Source organism: Heloderma suspectum, chromosome 2 (genome assembly GCF_057233095.1).
Source record: "Heloderma suspectum isolate Gila_16-S chromosome 2, 16-S_ref, whole genome shotgun sequence".
In the NCBI taxonomy this organism is placed as follows: Eukaryota; Metazoa; Chordata; class Lepidosauria; order Squamata; family Helodermatidae; genus Heloderma; species Heloderma suspectum.
The window spans coordinates 13,996,231-14,022,623 of record NC_139459.1 but is presented as its reverse complement, the minus strand read 5'-3'; the positions used below and the strand labels follow the sequence as shown (position 1 = coordinate 14,022,623).

The following is a 26,393-nucleotide window of genomic DNA, read 5'->3' as shown; positions in this document are numbered from 1 at the left end:
GTATGTTTAGCCTTGAGAAAAGAAAACTGAAGGGGGATCTGTTAGCACTTTTCAAGTACCTGAAGGGTTGTCACACAGAAGAGGACCACAACCTGTTCACTATTATCCAAGACTTGTTGTTGTTTATTCGTTCAGTCGCTTCCGACTCTTCGTGACTTCATGGACCAGCCCAGCCAGAGCTTCCTGTCAGCCGTCGCCACCCCCAGCTCACCCAAGCTCAAGTCTTGTCACCTCCAGAATATCATCCATCCATCTTGCCCTTGGTCGGCCCCTCTTCCTTTTGCCTTCCACTTTCCCTAGCATCAGCGTCTTCTCCAGGGTATCCTGTCTTCTCATTATGTGGCCAAAGTACTTCAGTTTTGCCTTTAAGATCATTCCCTCAAGTGAGCAGTCATGGAACGAGAATTGCCAGATGTACAAGCTGGGTTTAGAAAAGGCAGAGGAAATAGAGACCAAATTGCCAATATCCGCTGGATAATGGAGAAAGCCAGGGAGTTTCATAAAAACATCTATTTCTGTTTTATTGACTGTTCTAAAGCCTTTGACTGTGTGGATCATCACAAATTGTGGCAAGTTCTTGGTGGCATGGGGATACCAAGTCATCTTGTCTGCCTCCTGAGGAATCTGTATAACGACCAAGTAGCAACGGTAAGAACAGACCACGGAACAACAGACTGGTTTAAGATTGGGAAAGGAGTATGGCAGGGTTGTATACTCTCACCCTACCTATTCAACCTGTATGCAGAACACATCATGCGACATGCTGGGCTTGATGAAGCCAAGGCTGGAGTTAAAATCGCTGGAAGAAACACTAACTATCTCAGATATGCAGATGATACCACTTTGATGGCTGAAAGCGAGGAGGAGCTGAGGAGCCTCATGACGAAGGTGAAAGAAGAAAGTGCAAAAGCTGGGTTGCAGTTAAACCTCAAAAAAACCAAGATTATGGCAACCAGCTTGATTGATAACTGGCAAATAGAGGGAGAAAACGTGGAGGCAGTGACAGACTTTGTCTTTCTAGGCGCAAAGATTACTGCAGAAGCTGTCTGCAGCCAGGAAATCAGAAGACATTTACTAGGACGCAAAATAGGCTTAAGTTACAGGAAGACAGATTTCAGCTGAACGTCAGGAAAAACATCCTAACAGGCAGTGCAGTCAGACAATGGAACCAAATTCCTAGAGAGGTGGTGGGGTCTCCATCACTGGAGGTATTCAAGCAGAGACTGGACAGACATCTGTCGAAGATGCTTTAAACTGGATTCCTGTGCTGAGCAGGAAGCTGGACTCAATGGCCTAAACGCCCCCTTCCAACTATATGGTTCTATGATCCCATCACTGAAGTATAGGAAAATTTGCTCTTTTTTGTTCCAACAAGGAACAAAGCTAATGCCACTCCAAACTGGACTGCAACACCATTAAGCAAGACCCCCCCCCCAAATTCTAACACATTTAAAACACAGTCAGAGAAGAAGAGACTACACCCAGTTGGAACAAAGAAAAATCAGACAATGACAGTGACAACAACAAAAACCCCAAAGTGGGCCTAGACATTCTCTGCCAAAGATGCTCCCATCACTTTGTAAGCCCCCCTAATGCAAGCTCTAACCCATTTAGAAACAGATGTCACAGAGGGTCTCTTATTCTGATTTTCCTTATCACAATTAGCAAGTAGGTCCAACACAAATCTGGAAGATGCTTTTAGAAATAAAAACCTTCTAACATCCAGGGAATGAAAAGCCTTCTCCTTAGGGTGACTGGAATTTGGATAGAAGACAGAAGGGATTAACTCCAAAATTTTATAGGCAATAGAATTTAGCTTGGGACTGAACCACAAACCCGGATGAAGAACTACTTAGTACACACCTAACTCAGGGACTTTGATGTTATGGTAACTAGAAATGTACCTTCAAGAAAAGGGTAATATGAAAACTCAATGAAGAGGCTGAAAAGATGGTTTGGCAAGGGCCTTAAAGATCAGGTTTATGTTACAAGCTGGTAGTTTGTATATACCAGGGGAGGAGAAAAGAGGGTACTTGGTCCAGGAAAAGGAGGAGGGCAGATGAGAAGCGTTCCTTGACTGGTTACAGGCAAGGACACTTGTCAGAGCTGAAACTTGCCTTTTGGGAGCACTAGATTTGAGACTTTTAGCTAGATCCCCTTAGGAGAATTTAAAGGATATACTTGATCTTTATACCTGTCATTGGATAAATGGCGAATGCAGTATGGCCACCTGTATTCATTTGGTAGCCTGCCTGAATGCTGATGAATGTTTAGATTCTAAACACCGCAGATAACCCAAGGCCAAGTATTCCTTCGAGTCTCCCAGTGGTAAGGTTAGGAAAGGAGAGATGTGGGGGGCACGGTATGTCCAGAGCTGATACTCATGTGAGGGGAGGATCTACATCCATTTCCAGAGCCTTTGAAAACCATTGCCTGCATGGCCAATATGGAGTCACCACAATGACTTGCGCAATATCTTTTGGCAATGGAGAATCAAATCACTGCTACTGAAGACAGATGCACTTCTGTTCACAAAAAGATTGCCCAAGCTCCTCCTGACGTCTGCATGATCTCAACACCCTTGGCTTACTGATGTATGAAACCAATGTAACAGTCATCTGGACCAGTATTTTCTCCCTCTGAATCCATCAATGAAAGGAAGCTGGCACCAGAAGGATGGTCCTTAAGAGTAGGAAAATCATATGGAGACCTTTCTTCACTTAAAGCCACCTGCCCGGAATAGTCTGACTCTAGGTAGCATTCTATTCCCACAGATTCTTTCAATGGACATGATTCTATCTGCTGGATTCTGTCAATGGGAACCCAATGTTAGCCCCCAGCACTGACTCTACCTCCCACTAATTAATACAATCATATAACAGCAGGGTTGGAAGGGGCCTATAAAACCATCAAGTCCAACCCCCTGCTCAATGCAGGAATTCAAGTCAGAGCATCCCTGACAGATGGCTGTCCAGCCTCATCTTGAATGCCTCCAGTGTGGGAGAGCCCACTACCTCCCTAGGTCATTGGTTCCATTGTCGTATTGCTCTAACAGTCAGAAATTTTCTCCTGATGTTCCGACAGAATCTGGCTTCCTGTAACTTGAGCCCATTATTCCTTGTCCTGCATTCTGGGATAAGCGAAAAGAGATGCTGGCCTTCCTCTCTGTGACAACTTTTCAAGTAATTGAAGAGCGCTATCCTATCTCCCCTCCTCCTGCCAAGTTCTTTCAGTCTCTCTTCATAGGGCTTTGTTTCCAGTCCCCTGATCATCTTTGCTGCCCTCCTCTGAACCCTCTCCAGCTTGTCTGCATCCTTCTTAAAGTGCAGTACCCAGAACTGGACACAGTACTCCAGATGAGACCTAACCAGTGCTGACTAGAGGGGAACTAGTACTTCCCGGGATTTGGAAGCTATGCCTCTATTAATGTAGCCCAAAATAGCATTTGCCTTTTTTGCAGCCACATCACATTGTTGGCTCGTATTCAGCTTGTGATCAACAACAATTCCAAGATCCTTCTCGCTTGTAGTGTTCTTGAGCCAAGTATCCCCCATCTTGTAACTGTGCATTTGGTTTCTTTTTCCTAGGTGCAGAACTTGGCATTTATCCCTATTAAATGTCATTCTGTTGTTTCCTGCCCAGCGCTCCAGTCTATCCAGATCACTTTGAATTGTGTTTCTGTCTTCCAAAGTATTAGCTATCCTGCCCAATTTTGTGTCATCTGCAAATTTGATCAGCATTCCCTGCACCTCCTCCTCCAAGTCATTCATAAAAATGTTGAAGAGCACTGGGCCCAGGACTGAGCCCTGCGGTGCCCTGCTCGTTACCTCTCCCCAGCTGGAGAAGATCCCATTGAGAAGCACTCTTTGAGTCTGATTCTGTAGCCAGCTGTGGATCCACTGGATCATTGTTTCATCTAGCCCACTTTGAGCTCGTTTGCACATCAGGAGATCACGGGGCACTTTGTCGAAAGCTTTGCTGAGTCGAGGTATATGATGTCCACAGCATTCCCACAGTCCACAAGGGAGGTTACCTGATCCAAAAATGAGATCAAATTAATCTGGCAGAATGCCAGACGTCCCTTGACAAGGGACGTGGTGGTGCAGCAGCTTAATGGCACTGGAGTCTGCTGGCCAGAAATGGTTGACACTCCAATGGTTCAAGCCCAGCTCCACGTGACGGGAGTGAGCTCCCATCATTTCATCCCTAGCTCCTGCCCACCTAGCAGTTTGAAAGCATACCATCTGCAAGTAGATAAATAGGCACCCCCATTTCGGTGGGGGAAACGCGGGCAGCACTCTATGTGAGGAGCAGGAACCAGCACTGGATCTGCCTGGACACGATCGGCAGAGGAGCGGTGGAGAAAAAGCCCGGATGAGCCAACTTCCCTAAGAACGCTGCTGGCCAGCTGATGCAAAGCTAGGTCGCCCTCTTGTGGTGCATCAGGGCAACAAAGACTAGCAACTACTGGCACCAGAACATCTACCATGTAAAAACACTGTAGACTCCTTGGCAATGTGTGCCATACACTAAATAAGTAAGTAAGTAAATAAATGTTCTTGACAAATCCATGTTGGCTTCGAGTAATCACTGCATTGTTTTCAAGGTGCTTACAGATGGATTGCTTTATCATCTGCTCCAGAATTTCCCCAGGGATTGATGTGAGACTGACTGGTCTGTAGTTCTCAGGTTCCTCCTTTTTACCCTTTTTGAAGATAGGGACAACATTAGCCCCCCTCCAGTCATCTGGCACTTCACCCGTCCTCCATGATTTCTCAAAGATAATAGACAGCGGTTCTGAGAGCTCTTCTGCCAGTTCCTTTATTACTCTAGGATGCGGTTCATCTGGCCCTGGAGATTTGAACTCATTCAAAGTAATTAGGTGTTTCTTGACCATATGCCTATCAATCTCAAGCTGCAATCCTGCCCCTTCAGCCTGCACTTCACCTTTGCCAGGGGGGTCATAGACCCTCTTTTGGGAGAAGACTGAGCCAAAGTAGGAATTGAGCCCTTCTGCCTTTTCTCTGTCATCTGTTATCATTTTGCCATCCTTATTTAAATGAGTCCTTCATGTAATCCAGAATTCAAAACCAATTTTTGCATTTTTTCAGTGTGTTTGCCTCTACAAATGATGCTGACAGCTCTTAAAGTAGCCACAGAATAATGCCATGTAATGTCATTGACCCTAGAAGCCTGGCCAATGGCTTGATTTTTGATGACAAACTTCCCCTGATCTGGTGGACGTGCAACAGAATCTTGGACTTTATTTTAAATGATTTTTAAGCCACCTTGAAGGGTAGAACCCTCTCAAGGTGGCATACAATTTAAAAACAGTACAAAAATATGCAAAAATAAAAACCAGTCAATGTTGAACTATAAAAACATTAAGAAATAAAACCAATAAAATCTGCAGTCCACATATTATGGAAAGGCCAGCAAAAACAAGTGGATCTTTAAAGCCTTCCTGGAGACCTGCAAAGAAGGGGCCTGACAAAACCTTGATGACAAACTCCTGCAGAAGAGGGGATGACATGAAGTTAGACTCTGCTCCTATTGGAGTTCTGGAAGTGGACCTAGCCAAACATCCTAGCCTGTCCTCACTGGGTCCTAGATTATCTCTGCTCAAACCTTGCCAGGTCACACGCCATATGCAACCTGCTTCTGCTTTGCATAAACAACCTCTGATTGGAGGTTGCTACGTGACATGTGAACCTGGACACTTTGGTTGTTTGTGACCTAAGAACACATCCCTAAGAACATGAACTTTGGGTTGTTTAACCCCCAAATAGAGATGTGAAGGCCTGGGGAAATAACTGGAAAAATTCAGGGGGAAAACAGTTTTTCTGTTGTTTCCCAAGGGCAGTTTTTGTCCCCCACCCCCAATAGAAAAATTGAATAGCTCTGGATTATGAAATATTTTCTTTTAGAATTTAAGATAAAGTGTTTTATATGTTGTCACCAAGCCTTTACTCACTCCCCCCCCCACCCACGATTTCTAAAAACTATGTAATAAGACTTTTGTAGAAAGACTAGAGATGTAAAATGTCTGGAAATAATGAAGCCATGGGGAAAATGTTTTTTAATCCTCTCTGTAAGATTCTCAGTATAGTTATTTCTTTCATTTTTTATTAAAATTACAGATCCAGTGTATCTTTTACTGATAAAGATTTCAGGATGCTCCAAGTTATGCTCAGTTTCCCATTCACATTCTTGACGTGTGAATGTACGTTCTCTTTGAGTTTTGTTCTACAGAGTCCTGTGTTTCTGGATATGTCTTCCTCTGCCTCCAGGTCTTCCTGTGTCTTCTGGCCTCTAGGATGGTTCAGATGTTTCAAGGCCTACTTGCTGAAGTTCCCTCTGGTCAGACATAAACTAGGAATCTAAAATATGTTATGTATAACTTGGTTTGCTCATGAAATTAATCATGTTTAGTATATTAAATTTTTAAAGTAGAGTTTATTCAGACAATAATTACAACTTTATCATGTTTACTTTTTAAAATTTTCAAAGATAATAATTTCATGAGCAAACCAAGTTATACATGATATAACTTTAGGAACATAAAGGCTGCTTTACATTCCTAAAGTGGCCTTCTTCAAGCTGGTCCCCTAGAGATGTTTTGGACTACAATGCCCAGCATTCCTGGCCATCCTGCCGATAGGAGTCGAAGCCCAAAATATCTGGTGAACACCAGGTTGGGGAAGGCTGTCTTAAAGCTACAAAGCGACTGTAGATCTGTAAAGAGTGCTAAAAAAATTCTTATTTTTCGATTTCCCCGCACGTTTTAATTCCCCCACCCCCCACCCCCCACCCCAGAAAAAAACTGTTTTTCCATGGCTTCAAAATTTCTGGAAATTTTACATCTCTACCCACAAAGAACCCAAAGTGTCCAGGTTCGCCCATCACACAGCAAGCTCCAATCAACCTACTTCTTGCAATCAAAATAGTACTAACTGTAGTTTTAAAAATGTACTGAGATCTAATATTTTGTAATTAAACAGTTGGCAGTTATGTAAGTTCTCTTGTCACATTAGAGGCGTTATGCTGCATCCATAAGAGCAGTGACTCATAAAATAATTTACATAGCCAGTCTTAGAAAAAGTGCATGAGAGGAGAGCTGAATAGTCTTGGGTCTAGACTTTTAATTCAACATGTAGCTTCAGTGAGGGCCGGTGTGTTGGATTTTGACCACAAAGGCCCATGTTCAAAGCCATGAAGCTCAGTGGGTGTCTTCAGCAAAGCTGTTAACTTCCCACCTAACGTATCCTACAAGGTTGGTATGACAAAGAATATTGTGATATGGAATCATACAAGACCGACTGAGATACTGGGTGCTTTCACACAACACACTAGCCAATGGTGGGTGACTAGCCATGCAGTGTCGATGGTATTTCGAACAACCCACAGTGCGTGGTTAGTACACCCACCACTGTGTGGCTTGTTTGGCCCCTCGTTCCCCTTCGTTCCCCCTCAGTCCTCCACCCAACATCCCAGCCAACTTGGTGGCAGACCCATCTTGTCTGCTGCCAAATCCCCCTTCCCAGCTTCAGTTGTGAACTTGATTGGAGCCCTTTAAAAAAAAATCCCGGCCCCGTTTATGCGCAAAAATGGGACTGGGAATTTTTTTCCCACACATCCCCATGCCTGGGGAAAGTGTGCAAATGTTGTTTTTTTTTTTAACATTTTTTTAAAAGCCCCCCCATGCCAAAAATCAGTTGAGGGGGAGAATCCCAACTCCCTGCCCTGAACCCTTGGAAAAACAGGAGCTATGGCAGGGGGGTGGATTCCATACACACCCAACTGATTTTCAGCACAGGACACTTCTGAATCCCAATACAACACTATGGAGCCAACTGAGAAAGGGGGATCGGCAGGGGCGAAGCAGGGATGACAGCCCCTTGAAGGTGCCATCTGAACACCAGTGGAAGGGCTGTCACTGGCAGGGGCAGTGGCTTGGCCATGACTGCAAATGGCGATTATGGCCCTGCATGGCAAGCCTGGCAGGAGTTTCTGCCGCTCTTGCCAAGCAGCTCACTGCCCAATGCCTTTTACCCACAATGGGGTGGCATGTCTGGGTTTACACAACACGGCAACCTATCGTGGGTAAAACAACCCCTACTACAGATCGTTGGTTATCAGGGTGGGTTGTTTGGGAAAAACAATCTGCCCTGATAAGAATGGTTCAGGTTTGCATGACACACTAACACATCATGGGCAGTCACCCATGGTGGGTTAGTGTGTCATGTGAGCCCAATCACTGGGCCTGTTCACACATCATGCTAGTCTATGGTGGGTGATAAGCTACTCAGAGTAGGTTGTTTTGCAAACAACCTACTGTGCTCCCATCAGACAAGCAGGCAAACAAGCTATACTGCATGGTTTATTCCCCACCCCTCCTCTTCCTGTAGTCCTCCCACCAAGCTGGCCAGGTAGGCCAGCTACCTTTGTGGTGGAAACCATATCCCGTCATCCCTCACACTGTTGCTATGTCAGCAGCCTGTTTCCGACTGGTTCGCTTAACGCTTAACTGGTTCTTCTGCCTCTGCTGTTCCCCCACCCCCATTCTCAATCCCATGTTGATCCTTACCCACTGTACCATTTGCTTCCCTTCCCTTCCCACTCCTACCCCTCTTCCCCAGTCCTTATTCCTTACCCACCACCACAATTTCTAAGCCTTTGACGGCTCCCCCTTCACCAGCAACAAACCAACAATACAGAATAAAAAGGAATTAAAAGACACTTTTTATTGGTATACGAAGTGGCTTATTTGGCTTTCTTAATATTGGGCTTGCTTCATTCTGCCTTGATTCTACCTGTGGAAATATTCTACCCAAAAGAGGCTCCAACTCCATGAAAGTTTGCAGGAATGGGACAAAATTTAATATAGGGGCTCCCCTTATGGGGAGGCACAAGGTGCACTACTGGATAATTGTGTGACTGCTTTTCCATGGAAAAGTGAGGATTTAACCACAGGTGAAACTGTTTAGGAACCACGCAGGAGGGGATGGGAATGCTTTGGAGTCTGAGACACAGCTGAATGTGGTAGGTAAACAACTTTGCTCAAGGTTTTCCACCTATTACACAATCGTGCAAGCAAAAGCATCTTTGCAGAGCACATCACCAAAGGAGGGGGGAGGGAGAAGTTGGGCAGCAAAGGGGATGGAGCGTCAGTAGCAGTACAATCTGTTGCTAGGCAGATCTTGGGAATGGAGCAGCAGCAGCAGCATTTTTGGCCACTCTTGCCGAGTGGCTCTGCAGGCAATCTCCATAACCCATACTGGCGCAACAGACAAGACACTAACCCACCATAGATAAAACTATCCCTACTGCAGACCATGGGTTCTCAGGGTGGGTTATTTGGGGGAAACAAGCCACCGCGGGCAGGGAAAACAGCTCACAGACAACACGCTAACCCATCATGGGTTGTTCTAGAAAACAACCCATCATGGGTTAGCGTGTCATGTGAACTCAGTCACTGTGATATGGGATTACCCCATGCATGTCTCGCTGAATTCCTTGGAGGATAGGCGGAATGCAAGTGTGATAAAATAAATTTCACACACATTACTTCATTTCTGCATGCCTTGGGCAACCACTGTAATTGTGCAAGAGAAAGCCGTATGTAGCATCTTGAATTAATAGGTTCTCTGGAGTTTGGCTGTTTGGCGAAGAGATAACCAACTGCAACACTTATTTTTTAAAGCAACCTTCCCATGGGGCTCATTGTCTGATTATAGTTGCTGGGCTAATACAAGGAAACTCTTCCACTTGAATCATTATTGATTAAGGGCACAAACCTATGCACGTTTAGACCAAAAAAGAAGTCCTACAACTCCCAGCATTCCCTAACCAGGATGGCATGGCTGAAGAATGATGAGGGTTGTAGGACATTTTTTCTGCCTAAACATACATGGGATTGTGTCCTAAGTCTCCTTGTCAAATTTTTCTGAGAATATAGAATCAGACGAGTCTCAGCACATGCTCTATCATACAGAAGCATGCAAGTGTTTCAGTGACACAGAACTCTAAGGCAGAACTCAAAGGCAGCTAACATTCAGTTACACCTAACAGTCTACAACATTTTTCAGTCCACGTAAAATACAATGTATGCATAAAACCCTCACTATTTCAAACAATACCCTGGGCGCAGCAGGATGTGAACACTTAACTATAAAGCAGCAAATGCAAATGGTCATAGACAACACATGGGTATTCATACAACTTGACCACTTCTTCTCAGAAAAGAAATCCATACAGACTTTTTACAAAACATACCTGAGAACAAACGTTCCTAAATATTTATTATTTATTACTATATATCCTGCAATTCCAGGAAAATTAATGCTGTAGGTGGCCATCAATACAAATAAAATAGCTATAATTAACATAAAAATAAATAACACATTGTAATAAAAACACATTGATTTAAGGGATTAGACCTGATAGACAGAGTGCCTGAGGAACTATGGACGGAGGTCCGTAACATTATTCAGGAAGCAGCAACTCAATCCATCCCAAAGAAAAAAAAATGCAAGAAAGCAAAGTGGCTGTCTGATGAGGCTTTACAAGTAGCTGAGGAAAGAAGGGAAGCGAAAAGCAAGGGAGAAAGGGGAAGATATATCCAACTGAATGCAGAGTTCCAGAGAACAGCAAGGAGAGACAAGAAGGCCTTCTTAAATGAACAATGCAAAGAAATCGAGGAAAACAACAGAATGGGAAAGACAAGAGATCTCTTCAAGAAAATCAGAGATATCAAGGGAACGTTTTGTGCAAAGACGGGCATGATAAAGGACAAAGAAGGCAGGGACCTAACAGAAGCAGATGAGATTAAGAAGAGGGGGAAAGAATACACTGAAGAACTATACAGGAAAGATCTGAATGTCCCTGATAGCCATGATAGTGTGGTCACTGAACTTGAGCCGGACATCCTCGAGAGTGAAGTCAAGTGAGCCTTAGGAAGCATTAGTAACAACAAAGCTAGCGGAGACAACAGGATTCCAGCTGAGCTATTTAAAACCCTAAAAGATGATGCTGTTAAGGTGCTGCACTCAGTATGCCAACAAATTTGGAACACTCAACAGTGGCCACAAGACTGCAAAAGGTCAGTTTACATTCCAATTCCAAAGAAGGGCAACGCGAAAGAGTGTTCAAACTACGGTACAATTGCGCTCATTTCACATGCCAGCAAGGTGATGCTCAAAATCCTACAAGCTAGGCTTCAGCAGTATGCGAACCGAGAACTACCGGAAGTACAAGCTGGGTTTCGAAGAGGCAGAGAAACTAGAGATCAAGTCGCCAACTTCTGCTGGATCATGGAGAAAGCAAAAGAATTCCAGAAAAATGTCTATTTCTGCTTCACTGACTACGCTAAAGCCTTTGATTATGTGGATCACAACAAACTCTGGCAAATTCTGAAAGAGATGGGGGTACCAGACCACCTTACCTGTCTCCTGAGAAACCTGTACGAGGGTCAAGAAGCAACAGTAAGAACCAGACATGGAACAACCGACTGGTTCAAAATTGGGAAAGGAGTACGACAAGGCTGCATATTGTCGCCCTGCTTATTTAACTTACATGCAGAGTACATCATGAGAAACGCCGGGTTGGATGAATCACAGGTCAGAATTAAGATTGCCGGGAGAATTATCAACAACCTCAGATACGCAGATGATACCACCCTAACAGCAGAAAGCAAAGAGGATCTAAGGAGCCTCTTGTTGAGGGTGAAAGAGGAAAGTGCAAAAGCTGGTCTGATACTCAACATTAAAAAAACGAAGATCATGGCATGTGGCCCCATCACTTCCTGGCATATAGAAGGGGAAGAAATGGAAGCAGTGACAGATTGTATTTTCTTGGGCTCCAAGATCACCGCAGACGGTGACCATAGCCATGAAATTAAAAGACGCTTGCTCCTTGGGAGGAAAGCTATGGCAAACCTAGACAGCATAGTAAGAAGCAGAGACATCACCTTGCCGACAAAGGTCCGCATAATCAAAGCTATGGTTTTCCCAGTAGTAACGTATGGCTGTGAGAGCTGGACTATAAGGAAAGCTGAGTGCCGAAGAATTGATGCTTTCGAACTGTGGTAAAAAATTTCTTTACTACTTGTTTTCTTAAGACAAGAGACAATGTTTCTAATGCTATATATTTATTGCTACCAGTTTGTGTTAAAAGCTTTCCCCACAACTGTGGAGTAAGAGTTCCATTAAAAATAGCAAATCCCTCCTGGGACTTGGTTTAAGAACTTTATCCTTTCTAGTAAACAGCTACATTAGCAAAAATTTTATCTCCTGGTTTTGTTAGTTCACTTTTGAAACATGCTATAAATATATTGGGGATGATATTTCATAGCAGTGAGACGCATGGAGATCAGCAACATTAATTTTTAGTTTTGTTTTCATAGGGTTAGATAAAATAAAAGCTCTTTGTCTTAAATTTAGATGTCATGGGGGACTGCAACATGATACTTTAAAAATAAAATCTCTGCTGCTGCGTGGTTGAATAGCTACACTAAGAATTTAAACAAACTGAATTCTCTCTCCTTCCTAAAGGCTGAAGTCCTAGGCACACACTTACCTTGGAGTAAGTCCCACCAAATTCATGGACTTACTCTTACAAAAACATGGATAGGGTTGGGCTGCATAGGTGTAAAAAGCATTCAAATAGCAGCTTCTAAAAAATTACAATGGAACCAGAAGTCTGGTGGCATATGCAGGATGCCTACTCCCATGTTTATTTTTGATATGCAGAGTGGAGGCACTTATAGGGAGAATGCATGGGCAAAAGGGGGTGGGGTTTGCTTAACCCTTCCTCCACCTACTCTTCTCTACACCTCAGCTGTTAACTCAATTAGCATGCCTCGTTTGCATATTGGAGTGGAACATGACAAACTGTTCATAGGAAAGGTCAGGTCCAGCACCAGTATGAAGAAAAAAAACATACTACCAATTAATTTCTCTGGTTTTTCCTTAAGAGTATACAGACATTTAATGAAGGCTTGCAATAACCCCTTCAACTTTATAATTTTGCACAAGTGTTTTAATTTAGTTTAATGAACTTTTAAAAACTTAGCAAATAGGAAGTGATAGCTGTACACGCAATTCAAATAAATACCACAACTCTTCCTCCTACATACCTGTTATAAATCTATCCCATCCTTCTTTCAATTAGCTTGAAGTGGCATACACAGGATTCTCTCTGTTATCTTTGCCAACACTTTTGAGGTATGCTAGGCTAGGAGACAGCAAATGGCCCTAAGCCTTCCAGTGAGGTTCATGGTTGGGCAAAGAATTGCATCCAGGTCTTGTTGTTGTTGTTATTCAAGTCGTTCAGTCGTGTCCGACTCTTCGTGACCCCATGGACCATAGCACGCCAGGCCTTCCTGTCCTCCGCTCTCACCCGCAGCATGCTCAAGTCCATATTCATTGCATTGGTGATGCTATCTAGCCATCTCATCCTCTGCCGTCCCCTTCTCCTTTTGACTTCAGTCTTTCCCAGCATCAGGGTCTTTTCCAGAGAGTTTTCTCTTCGCATTAGGTGGCCAAAATATTTGAGCTTCAGCTTCAGTATCTGTCCTTCCAATGAGCACTCAGGGTTGATTTCCTTGAGGATGGACTGATTTGACCTCCTTGCAGTCCAGGGGACTCGTAAGAGTCTTCTCCAGCTCCACAGTTCAAAAGCATCAATTCTTCAGCGCTCAGCCTTCCTTATAGTCCAGCTCTCACAGCCATACGTTGCTACTGGGAAAACCATAGCTTTGATTATACAGACCTTTGTCGGCAAGGTGATATCTCTGCTTCTTACTATGCTGTCTAGGTTTGCCATAGCTTTCCTCCCAAGGAGCAAGCGTCTTTTAATTTCATGGCTACAGTCACCGTCTGCGGTGATCTTGGAGCCCAAGAAAATACAATCTGTCACTGCTTCCATTTCTTCCCTTCTATATGCCAGAAAGTGATGGGGCCACATGCCATGATTTTAGTTTTTTTTAATGTTGAGTTTCAAACCAGCTTTTGCACTCTCCTCTTTCACCCTCAACAAGAGGCTCTTTAGATCCTCTTCGCTTTCTGCCATTAGGGTGGTATCATCTGCATATCTGAGGTTTTTGATAATTCTCCTGGCAATCTTAATTCCAGCCTGTGATTCATCCATCCCGGCGTTTCTCGTGATATACTCTGCATATAAGTTAAATAAGCAGGGCGACAATATGCAGCCTTGTCGTACTCCTTTCCCAATTTTGAACCAATCGGTTGTTCCATGTCCGGTTCTTACGGTTGCTTCTTGACCCTCGTACAGGTTTCTCAGGAGACAGGTAAGGTGGTCTGGTACTCCCATCTCTTTCAGAATTTGCCAGTTTGTTGTGATCCACACAATCAAAGGCTTTAGCATAGTCAATGAAGCAGAAATAGACATTTTTCTGGAATTCTCTTGCTTTCTCCATGATCCAGCGAATGTTGGCGACTTGATCTCTAGTTCCTCTGCCTCTTCGAAAGCCATTCCCCTACACTGAGCAACACTATGCGAAAATAAGAGTTGTGTGGCACTTTAAACACTAATAGAAATATAAGCTTTCATGGAGTAAAGTCCACTTCATCAGATGTATGAAGTGTTATCCTGAGTTACAGGAGGAGTTCCACAGGACTTCAGTAACTTGCACCCCACCATCAACCCCATGCCTAGACCAGACCACACAACAGGCTCACTTTCTGAATACTATTGTGCAACTACATAATGGACATGCAAGCACAATCTTATATTGGAACCCTATTGACTGCTAAACATTCTTACATGCTTTTAGCTTCCACTCAGACCGTACCACAAACTACATTGTCTACAACCAAGCCCTACAATGTTGTATCTGTGTACAGGGTCAGAGATTCACAACTTAAGGATTTACATCAGGCATTTCTCAAACTACAGTCCCCATCCAACTAAGTGGAAGGTGAAAAAAAAACTACTGACAAAGCCAGATAGCTAGCTAGGAATAATTTTCTACAGGATCTCATCTACAGCTCCCAGCTAAAATCACTCAAGTTTATCATCAATGAGCTACAGTCCAACCGAGATAAGGGGATTTCCCTCTTACAGGTTTTGGGTGGTAGGTTTATACTTGCTTACAGACAGCCCCCCAACCTAAAACAGCTACTCACCAGCAACAGAGATAGTAACACAGTAAACAAATCCTGTGGCAAGCCCCCTGTCCCCATGCTTACTCTGGCAACATTAGCATAGGGCTTAATGTCACCCACAACACCAGAAGTTCATTCACTTACATTGATTCATTCATTTATTAAATTTCTTCATTACCCATCTGGCCTGTCACCCAGCACCTCTGGGTGATGTACAATAATACAAACAGTTTAAAAACAATAAAATTAAACATTAAAACATCATTTCTAAAATTTCCCTAGCCCACACCAAATGCCTGCCTGACCAACCAAGTGTTCAACGCATGGTGGAAGCTCATTAAAGAGGAGGTATGGTGGAGTTCCCTAGGGAGGAAGTTCCACAGAGTGGGGGCTACCACAGAGAAGGCCCTCTCCCTTGTCCTCACCAGCCTAGCTGTCCTGGCTGATGGGACAGGGAGAAAGCCATCCGAGGCTGATCTTGTTGAGTTGTCTGGTGTTGCTGAAGGCGCTCCTTGAGATAGGCTGGGCCGGAACTGTATAGGATTTTAAAGGTCAAAACCAACACCTTGAATTTGGCCCAGAAAACAACTGGTAACCAGTGCAACTCCTTTAGCACCGGAGTGATGTGATCATGCTAGCGGCTGCCTTTAATCATTTATAAATACATAAGTCACCTTTCAGCCCAAACAGGGCCCCCAAGGTGCCCTTACAATTAAAGTTTAAAAAACTTTAAAAGCAAATACAAAACAACACTTTAAAACCAACCAAATCTCTCTCTTGGTTGTGGGTTACACAGAAGGGCATCCAAAGAGGATCTTAAACTATAGGCTGGTTCATATGGGAAGAGGTGTTCTTTCAGATATCCTGGCCCCAAGCCATTTAGGGCTTTATAGAGAAGTACTAGCACCTTCAATTGCACATGGAAAGAGACTGGCAGGCAATGCAGTTGATACAAGACAAGGTGGAATATGATCAACAAAGTGTGTGCCAGAAAGCAATCTGGGGGCTGCAATTTGCACTAGCTGCAGTTTCCAAACACTCTTCAAGAGCAGCCCTATGTAGAGCACATTGCAATAATTGAAATGGGAGGTGATTACGGCACAGATCAGTGTGGCCAGATCTGCCTTCTTCAGGAAACCGGGCAAAGGAGCTACTGTCTACAGTAGCTACCTGACCCTCCAGGAGCAATGCAGTGTCCAGGAGCACCCCCAAGCTGTGAACCTGATCCTCCAAAGGGAGCACCACCTCATCCAGAACAGACCATACCGCCAATCCTAGACTAGCTTTCCTACTGACCAACAGTAACTCTGTCTTGTCTGGACTGAGCCTCAGCTTGTTAGCCCACATCCAATCCATCACTGCATCCAGACAATGACCTGGTTCACATGACACACTGGGCTTATCAGGGGTTATTTAACCCACAGTGAGCCACAGCACATGCCAAGTGACATTTTAAATAAGCAACCCGCACTTGGGGGTTCCTGTGTTGTGCAAACCCAGCAACCAAGGGTTATTTGAGGGTTAAACAACCCTCAAATAAGCCTACAATGAACTGAGGGTTCTGTGAGGATTGTTTAACTCTCAAATAACCCTTGGTGACCAAGTTCACATGACATAGCAATCCCCATGTGGGGGTTGCATATTCAAAATGTCACTTGGCACACTCCGCAGCTCATTACGAGTTAAACCACGCCCAACGAACCTGGAGTATCAAACCAGGCCAATGGTTCCAGGCTTCCACAGTCTCCTGGGCATCAGTTGATAAGAGAAACAGAGCTAGGTATTATCAGCAGAGTGGTGAGACTCAACTGCAAAACTCCAGATGACCTCTCCCAACGGCTTCATGTTGATGTTAGAGGGGATAAAACAGAGCCCTGAGAGACCCCATGCACCATAGGCCAGGCCATGGGGCCAAGCAGCAGTCCCCCGGCACCACCTTCTGGGAGCACTCATCCAGGTAGCATTGGAACCACTGCAACACAGTGTTCCCAAGCCCCATACTGGCCAAATGCCCCAGAATGATACCATGGTCAATGTTACCAAATGCCTCTGAGAAATCCAACAAAACCAACAGGATGCACTACCCCTGTGTAGTTCCCAGCAATTGTCATCCACCAAGCTGGTTTCAGTCCCAGAACACAGCCTGAACCCAAATAAAGAGCTTCAGCAAAGAAGGCCTGGAACTGAGTCACCACCACCAAGGTGAGTGATATGCCAACAGAATCCCAGTCATGTCTCAGTGCCCCACCACCACATGCATACATTCAAATTTTGGAAACTGCTGCACAGGGTACCTAAATAGGGCCATGGGTTCATGATAGATTGCTGTGACTCCTCCGCCACACCCATCGGGTCTTGCCTGGTGCTGCACTGGAAAGCCTGGTGGGTACAATTGGGTCAAATCATCTTCCAATGAAACAGCCATCTTCCAATGAGATATATACCATTGGAATATGGTATATATCCCAATGCCTGCAATGTACATATGACAAGCAGGCCAATCTCTACACAAAATCTAACATCAGAAATGGCAATACTCAAAAATCAGTGGGAGAACACTTCAATCTCCAAGGGTACTCTGTCAATGACCTTAAAGTCTTGAGCAAGGAAACTTCACAGGGATAATAGAATGAGAGACTGCTGTGTTAGAATTGAACCTCTTGATTAACTGTATCTCCTGCCGCTTGAATCAGGATAAATATATTTACCACACTACATGTCTTAATTGGCTTATCCAGTGACAGTTATATGTGTGATACCAACAACAATTGTTTTGTGACAGGCGACTGTTAATAATGATTGACACCGAGTCTGTTCTTTCTGCATTTCATTTTCCTCTGACATCACTTTCTGCATTTCATTATCCTCTGACATCACTGTTTACAATCCCCAGCCAAGCAAATCAGGATAACATTTCATGCATCTGATGAAGTGGACTGTAGTCCACAAAAGCTTATACCATAATAAAACTATTATGCTGCAGCAAAAACAAAGTTTTACCTTAAAGACCAACGTAGAAATACCCAAAGATAGAAAGAATAGAAATCCTGAACAGTCATCTATTTTAGCAATTATACTTAAAGAATTATATGTGGAGCCATCCAAGTAACAGCTTTAGACAGGAAGTTGAGTGCTATATGCCAATGTATCCCATGTGTTTTTTTAAGTCTAATGTATAAAAAATAGTGTTATACACTTAGGTGTACTTAATTAAAACAAATGATAAGGCTGACCCCTGCAGTCTTTTTCTACCACAAGCTGACCACAGTTGAGATCCCACCTGTTGTGGAGCCTTCTAACTCAAAACCACGTTTTTCATAGCTTCTTGGACGGCACTGCACCAAACACCCGATACTAACAATGGACCAATTCACATATCCAAACCAGCACACTGTAAATGCTAGCTGAGCATGCTATTTTCTACAAGAGAAGTAATCATGAACTCTCAGCTAAACCATGTGCCATCAAAAAATTGGCAAAAATTGGGTAAACAGTGGCATACCAAGTACAGTTTAGGATGTGAACTGGGCATGGGCAAAAATCACTCAACAACTACAGGACCATGTCAAACTCTGCACCAGTCACCTGTACAGTCTGCTGCCTCAAGATGACATGTGAACTGGCCTAAAGTTGCTTGCACAAGAACTTCTACAACATGGGTACAGTTGTAACTGTATCAGTAGCGTGAAGTGATTCCCAGCTACCTACAGGTCCAGACCACACCACTACAGAAATCAGTGGGCTACTAATGACTAGCCTATTACTGAAAAACTGAGAACATAAGGTAAAAGAGAAAATTAAAAATGGACAGAGAAATAGAATAATGCAATGCAGAGAGACCGAGACTGAGCAGATGTTCTCAAAACATTCCAAAAAGTCCACAGCCTATGATAATCTCACCACTGGCTACTGATCTACTGATGAGGACCTAGTCTACTCAATTTCCATACATCTAATTCCTCTGTTCATTTATATACACCTGACGTTATTCATGCTCACTTTTGTCTACACCATTATTCCAAATACGATAATCAAGACTCTACCAAAGGCAACTCTTTTGCTGAACTGTGCACAATCTTCAGAGCCATTGTTCTTCCTCACACCGATTACACCCACCTCTGTCTTCTAAAATAAAACTGATCTGCTAAGCAACAGCTTATGTCTGTGTACAATGGAATCCTGACCCTCTGACTGAAGCCTGGTATCTCCAACTAAACAGCCAATGTATACCATTATTGCACCTGTGAAAGATATCAGCTTTGGCCCTCATCAATTTTACAGGGCAGATGGAAAATTCACATTAACATAACTAGATAACCTAACTACACAACAGATTGATCTGTGGCCTGATTATCCAGCTTTTCTTTCTTTATCTCTCCTGACAGTTCTCTTCCTTCATAAAAAAAAAAAAACAAAGCACACACACAGGTACTACTGGGAAACTAGCTCTATTAACTAGAGCTGATAAAATTACACTTCAAGTCTCCAAGTAATAAAAATACACTCTGGATCAGTTTCTCATGTCAGTACATAACTCCCTCAGGTCACTAACCATGTAGATAAACAACATGTTTGAGAGAAAGCAGCCCCACAAGTAAATCAGTTACATTGCTCAGAATAGCTGCTATGAGACCCTGTATCATATGCTCTTTCTGCTTCAAGCACTCTCAGACTACTTGCAACTCTGAGGAATGGCAACTACGGAATGCACTTGTCAGATTCTCCCCACTAATTATTCTCTTTATAATTTTGCAAAGATGGGCAATTGTAAGCTAACTGCCTCCAAATGTGACACCCCCCACAAAAACAACATACACACCACAAAGCAGAGAGGGGATTGAAGTAGAATTGCATTTTTCCAGATGCCAGTTCTTAGGATTTGCATCCACCGGCCTTCTCTATGATGGTTAGAAGTATATCTATTCTGCTACTCTCTACTTTATCTAAACAGCCAGCTCTGGGTGAGCCATCCCCGAATTAGAACCTGAAGAGGCAGATGTTTAAATAATTTAGAGAGAGAAACTGTCATGTTTCAAAACCATTTAAGAAGCATCCTTTGCAACGTATATATTGTCTAATAAAACACTGACACTTTATCTTTACCTTTAATATTTCCCCATTGTATTAGCTATACACTGACAATATTTTCTTAAGTACTCCTAAACAGTATAGCACTTTGTATATAGTGATAGCCAGACATCCATCACTACCCATCTTGGTAACATTTTAATACACATCATATCCAAGGATGACAGCTGCAAAATTTGATCTATATCTATCTAGGTTTTCCATATTTATAAGGCTCCTATATTTCTATTCCTATTTTTGGTTGACTTTGTAGACAACCATCAACTGAACTCCTCCACCCATAGTAAAACCATGAGAGTATTGCTCATGTTTCTTGCTCGGTCATTCTTGAATAGATCAACTGAAAACTCCCCTCGAGATAAAATGATATTTGTACTGAAAGGCAAACCGATTAAGGTTCAGCAAAAAGAATCCCACAATCAGAAGATGGTAACTGAAATTACCACCTGAATGCAGACTACAGAAGAGTCATTATGCAACTTATTGAGACAGCATCAATACAAAGTATTACTCTAGAAGTCTGCACAAGCTAAATCTTCCAGTGCTGCAATATCGGTTTGAACAGAACTATTGATAAACTGAAATCTTAGGCAACAAGAATAGTTCTCATTTCTCTTCAGTATTTGCAAAACAATTCACATCTACATGTGTAATTCTCAGAAAATTCACAGCACTTTTAAATAAATGAACCAATACCATTTAAGCACTGGGGAACAGTAGAGGCAGCAAGATACAGCAGCATTTGAGATTAGCTGTTATGTCCCGGCCACACAGGGAGATTGACAGTTCAGGGACTGTCAACCCTAGAAAAAGCGAAGTTATATGTAAATCAAGGCCAAGAGGTTCTTCATTTTCCTTTGGGATCCTAAACCATTGAGCACTGCACAGTCGCAGGTCAGCATCCAAAGAGCTGCACCCAATGTTCCACTCACCCATAGGAACTTATCTTGCCCTCCTTCCCTCTAGATTTCCTTGCATTCACCCCAAAAACTGCTCCTGAAAGTAGAGGTACCTTCTAAAGCAGCATTCTAAAGATGCAGTACAAGCGGCTTTGCTGAAAGGGAAATTCAGCATGTGCAACGCACGCCATTCCAGGCACCGAAGCTTTTTCCACTCGTGCATGGTTCTGGCCATATCATTTTCCCTAGTACTTTAAGAGTTAGAAATTTAGAGGAAATAAATCAAAGCTGAGATTTCCACAGATCCACTCCAAGATGAACACCACATGTTTTGATAACCTATGTTGGATCATCACTACAGAAACCTTTTTTGTTTTTTCATTGATTCAGCAAAATAATGAATACCCTTTCAATGAAGTCTGCCCCAATCACTGTAACTTTCAGTTCTAGCCATTTAAAAACTGACTAAGGTAAAATGTCAATTTCCATAAGGAGAAGTAGATCTCATCTAATTCTGTTAGTCGGTTAAGTCAAAGCTGTCAAAGTAAAAAAAAAAAAAGCAACATGTCCATGGACATCTGGAATGTCATCACTTGAAAAACAGTATGCTCTTATATGAATATGATTGTATTCCAAGCTTGTACTGGTCCTCTGGCTGTGAAGAGCTTTGCTTTGAGGGATTTGTTGATGCTGAATTATGATCTCATCAATAACTTCATCTTTTGCTCTAAGCATCCAAAAAAGAATGTCCTCCAACATTATGAATACGCCTGATTAATGACCTACAGCAATCACTATTCTTACTCAGCATCCCACAGGGCTACAAGATAGCTGCTAAACCTACAAATTAAACTTTGCTAAAGCTATGCATCAGGTCACAGAAATTCAAAGGAGCTATATTTATCATTCACTGTCATTAAACCAGCTGAAAGGAATTATTTACTTGAAGCCAGACAGCTGAATTTCAGTTACACCTCTTGCTTGTTTCCGCCTTCACTAACAATGATAGATAAAATATTCAAAGCATGAACTGGGGGGCGGATTTAAAATGTGAACATCTAGTATATTTCCAACCTTTCCGGAGGAAAGAAAGGTCAGTACAGACAACATCATCATCATGCCAGAAAGGAAATACCCAACCTGGAATAACTTTCAATTGAAGCAAGTGGATTAACAAGAATGTGTGTACACTTGAACTTCCCTAGAGACAAAATTTTATTTCCTCCTGTGTCTTAAGTCTCCACTAGGGTTCTGCTCTGCATCAGCTTATGAAGAACTACAACCCTGCAGGACATGTCTAAGAAAACCCTACTTTTCTTCCCGCTATGTCAGGGTTACCTTTTTGGGCTGGTGGGCACATTTGGAATTTAGAGTGCCGTGGGTGCTCTCACAGAATGGCTGCAATCGGGGCTTGCTCATTCCTAAAATGGCTACCATAGCAGGCATGGCCAGTCACAAAATACTGATTTCCTAGAAATCAAAAGAAACGTAACCTGTCCAAGTACCTAAGTACATTGAAGAAACGGGTTCTGAGCTCCAAACTAAAAAGCACTCTTTTGAAACGAAATAAAGATGGCACTGAAGGGCAGCACTTCACTTTGCGGCATACCAGCCCTGCAGTTTAATTTTCTTTTTAAATATCTTAGGAAATAAAATAAAAATCAGGAGGGACAGGGAACCTGGTGGGCGCCAAGAGACATGCCCACAGGCACCACCCTGGGGACTATAGCACTTAGGTACATACACAACAGTTATTCTAGTTTGCTTTCTGGAAAAAACATTCATTCTAGCTTATTAAATTTGAAGAAAAGGAGGCTTCTCTGCTTCTTCTTCTCTCAATAGAAGATTCCATGTTCACCCACAGAGAAGGTTCCACGGCTTCTCTTTACACACTTTGATGTCTCACAGCTACTTTATTGAGCTATCTCTTTTCAGCACCAACTACTACTGAAGGCTATATAACCTTAAGCATGCATACCCCAAGTCCCACTGAATCCAGCAGAACAGACTTATGAGAGAGAAGTTGTTTAGGAGCTGACTGTATACTGTGTAGAGGGCAAGCTACGCCTCCTCGACTATATAGCCAAAAATCCTGGAAGACATGGCATAAGGGAGAAAGCCATTGCCCCAAAAACACTGAAGTAAGAGAGCAGCCACCCATCCATTCTACCTTTGATTCAAAGTTAAAATGAAAACATAAAAACTGGGTGGGGGTGGGGAGGAAAGGCGAGAAACAGAAGAAGCCTCCCCATGACATTTCACTCTTTTAGGATATCACGTAAACACAAGGCACAGAATAGGCAAGTGGGGCAGAGACCTCAGATCCATGGCTACCTGTTTATTCTGCGCTAGGCGCAGCCGTAAAATGGGCCCAAGCTTTCCCCCTCCCTAGCCTCCCAATTTCTGCATCCAAAGGCAGGATTACGTGGTCGTACCCCTTCCTTTTAAAAACCCGACATGACTCGACCTCAGGCGCTGCTCCTCTCCTCTGCGCTCGCCTACGCCCCCCCCCCCCGCCCCGGTCCAGCTATGTGCAGGGCAAAAGCACCGCTTACACCACCTTCGCTACAACTCATGCAACAGAAGGGGGGGGGGGATAAAGAAAGGAAGTGTGGGGGGGCACTTCTCTCTACTAGCTCCTCAATCTCAGGATGGGGGGGCGAGGAAGGAGATGAGAAAACGAAGGTGAAATCTCCCCTCCAATCCAGGGGAGAGACTCAAACTTGCCCCCCCTCCTTCCAATGGGGGGGGCTCTCCACTCTCCGGCCTAGTTTGTCAAGGAGGTTAAAAGCCGCCGACAGAAAGGGTCGCTCACCAGGGCCGCCTCCGCCGCCGCCGCGGCTCCTCCCGGCCTCAGGCCCCGCGGAAAGGGCCAGCTCGAGCATGAGGGGCCAGGTCTCCTCCCCTACCGCCGCTACCGCTTCTACCGCCGCCGCCTCTTCCTCGGCGCGGTAGGAGGGACGGAAAGAGGGAGCCGGAGGGGGAAAATGTCACCGCAGGGAGGGGAGGCCGCTAGGCTCGCCTCAGCTCGAGCTCCCTCCAGCGTCACTTCCGGCAGCATCAGCGGCGCTGCGGGCGGCGGCGAGGGGAAGCGAGGGGGAAGGAAGTCGCCCGGGAAGAGCGCCCGACGGAGCGGCTCGCGCCCTCGCAGCGCCGCCTAGCGGCTCCCGAGGCGCGCCTGCGGCCGCGGAGGGAGGCGGGGGGAGCCCGAAACAAACTACCAGAAAGGGCGGGAAACCGAAGGCGCCGTGACGCGCCCCGCCCCGCCCCCTCCAGCTGGCCCCCCTCAGAGAGGGGCGGGGGAAACCGCCGCTCCCCCGTAACGGCTATAACCGTCGAGGCGGCGGCGCGCGCCGCGCCCCCCCGCGCCGTTTCGGAGCGCCGCGGCGTGGGAAGCCGTTGGCATAGCACGCGCGAGACGGGGCCGCGATGGCGACGAGCCGCGCAACGGTTCGTGAGAAAGAAAAGACGGGGAGGAGGCAGCACCCCCGTCAGAACCGGCCTCACGCAGAACCGCGGCTCCCTCCACCCCCGGGCTGCCCTCGTTTTTAAGCGCTGCCAGGCCCGGGGAAATACCAGACATGCAGCCCCTTTCCTCTCGAGAAGGCTGCACCTGCCGAGCTTCTGCCTGTCCCGTATTTTCAGGCACGGGAACTTTTCAGGGGAGAGAGGGCACGTGTGGATCGCCTCAAAAGCGGGAATAAACTCGAATCCTCTTTGCCTTCTCCGACGTGCGACTGGGTTTTCATACCCTGCGTGTGGACTGCCCGAAAGCTTCTGGCTCGCCGTCCTAGGCCAGATACTGCACTGGCGGCCGATCGCGTGACGTGACACGTGCCGTGTTGCGCATCCAACCTTCACGCAAGTTGTGTTGTGAGAAGCTGGTGAGCGTGGGTTTTGCCAGGGTTAAACAACCCTGGCATAGCCCACGCTTGCCAGGTTCACGCAACAGCCCCGAGCAGAGGTTGCAACATGGCGTCCGTGGGTGCCACGGCTTGTTGTGGAGCCGCGGTGTGTTGTCTGAACCTGGTCGTTGACATTCTTGGCTTGATTTAAAAAGGTTCCTCTTCTGTTCTTAAAAATTAACTTGTACTAGGGTGAGCACTCACGGATCTCTCAAAAAGAGGAAATGCATCACACGCACCCCGAAAAAGAGGCTACTGGTGTGCATTAAATTTGCATTTGCTAATTTATATGTATGGGTGCAAATTTAGACATAGTTATAATTTAAATAGAAATACAGTACATCTCACAATTGTGTGGAAGATTGTGACCGGGTGACCTGTGCTGATGGATAACTTCAAGGCCCCTTTTCTTCCTTCCGATAGTTCTTTATCATTAAACTGTACTTGGACTGTAAAAGACACATGGCCACCCTGTACCCCAAAATATGTCCTAGCCCCACTGCCCTCCAGATTGCCACTTGAAGTGACAGATTGCCTCTACAGTTTCTTTACAACTCCATGTAAACGTTAAAGAGTCCCAAGACTTGAAATGCGGGTGAATTAGAAGTGCTCTCCCCAGCTAGCAGAGTATGTGTCGCGCGTCTGACAAAGTGGGCTCCAGCCCACAAACGGTTGTGCCACAATAAATGTTTTTAGTTTTTATGGTGCGATCATGGCTTCCACTCTGAAAAGCATATTTTAGTGTAAAGCTCTTGCTGCCAGTAACTGAGCCTTAGGAGAGGCATTTCAGTCTTTTAGAACGGGGAGAAAACTGCACGAAAGCCAGGAAACCGCCAAACAATCAGCGGTCAGGAACCCCCAGAGGGCCATATTAGGACCATAATGCTGCTGGCAGCGCTGCTGTTGCCACTGCTGCTGCCACTATTAGCTGCCAGAGCTGCTCCATGAGTAAAATAGTACTTACCTCAATCACATCTTCATCTTATCCCACTGGCAATGACAGCTCTGGGCTGCTGCCACTATCACTCATTTCTGAAGTAAATGAGGCTTCAGCCAGGCTCAGAGACAAGCTTTGGCGCGCGGGGGGTGGGGGCGTGGGAAGAACAGTTCCAGTACAAGCAGACCAAGATCCAAAGGTCATCCGGTTCTGGAGCACGCAGGCAAGCAGGCAGAAAGGGATAGACAAGGCTGAGCGCGAGGCCAAGACCAAGGAGTTGGCTTGGATATTAAGGCTTTATAGGATTTGCAGTGAAAGAAATTCACTGGGTTCTGGCTAATTTCTGGGCACAATTCGAAGGGCTGGTGCTTACCTTAAAAGCCCCATACAGCTTAGAGCACAGATACCTGATGGAACACCTGCTCTGATAGAAACTTGC

At 44.7% G+C, this 26,393-nt stretch overlaps 1 protein-coding gene across 5 annotated transcripts in view; it reads right to left on the bottom strand.

The window, feature by feature from the left end:
• ARK2N (arkadia (RNF111) N-terminal like PKA signaling regulator 2N) overlaps window positions 1-24,159 on the bottom strand; it is an 84,176-nt gene extending 60,017 nt beyond the window's left edge. For 4 of the 5 annotated variants that reach the window (XR_014787489.1, XM_084832856.1, XM_084832858.1 and 1 more), the window contains exon 1: window positions 23,928-24,159. The gene's annotated coding sequence lies outside the window, so the exon portion shown is untranslated. Of the gene's footprint in view, window positions 1-3,827; window positions 4,034-23,927 lie in introns of all 5 variants that reach the window. The other variant, XM_084832857.1, reaches the window with a different exon arrangement.
• Between the last annotated feature and the right edge of the window lie 2,234 nt (window positions 24,160-26,393).